This window comes from Penaeus monodon, chromosome 21, assembly GCF_015228065.2.
Source record: "Penaeus monodon isolate SGIC_2016 chromosome 21, NSTDA_Pmon_1, whole genome shotgun sequence".
Classification (NCBI taxonomy): domain Eukaryota; kingdom Metazoa; phylum Arthropoda; class Malacostraca; order Decapoda; family Penaeidae; genus Penaeus; species Penaeus monodon.
Genome location: NC_051406.1, coordinates 9,847,786 through 9,848,141, shown reverse-complemented (window position 1 = coordinate 9,848,141; position 356 = coordinate 9,847,786). Strand labels below are relative to the sequence as shown.

General features: G+C 37.6%; 1 protein-coding gene across 1 annotated transcript in view; it reads left to right on the top strand.

Moving 5' to 3' along the window:
* Nucleotides 1-356, top strand: part of LOC119586192 (transcription factor EB-like) — a gene marked incomplete at its 5' end in the record, with an annotated part of 127,344 nt that overhangs the window by 23,268 nt on the left and 103,720 nt on the right.

The following is a 356-nucleotide window of genomic DNA, read 5'->3' as shown; positions in this document are numbered from 1 at the left end:
AAAAATGCTAATACTGCGGTGATATACAGTCGCCGCGTGTTTGCGTGTATTGATTGCAACAGGAAAGTCAGATTCCCATTTTCTTTGCTGCGTTCCATTCGGTCCACCAAGATCGCCTTGGCATTGTTCGATCTTAGCAAGGATGCTTTTCCGAGTTTTGCTTCTTAATGTGTATAAACCACCTTTGTTTATTTTGATCTAGTTTTTTTTTCAGTTGAAGAAAAAGAAACTTACATGCAACCTGAATATTTGTGTCATTTGGTGGTTTGTGAATTTAAATAAACGCATCAGAAATACAAACAAACATGCAAGAGTAGAACATGTAAACAAAGCGAGCTGCGTGCATGGAAATAGAA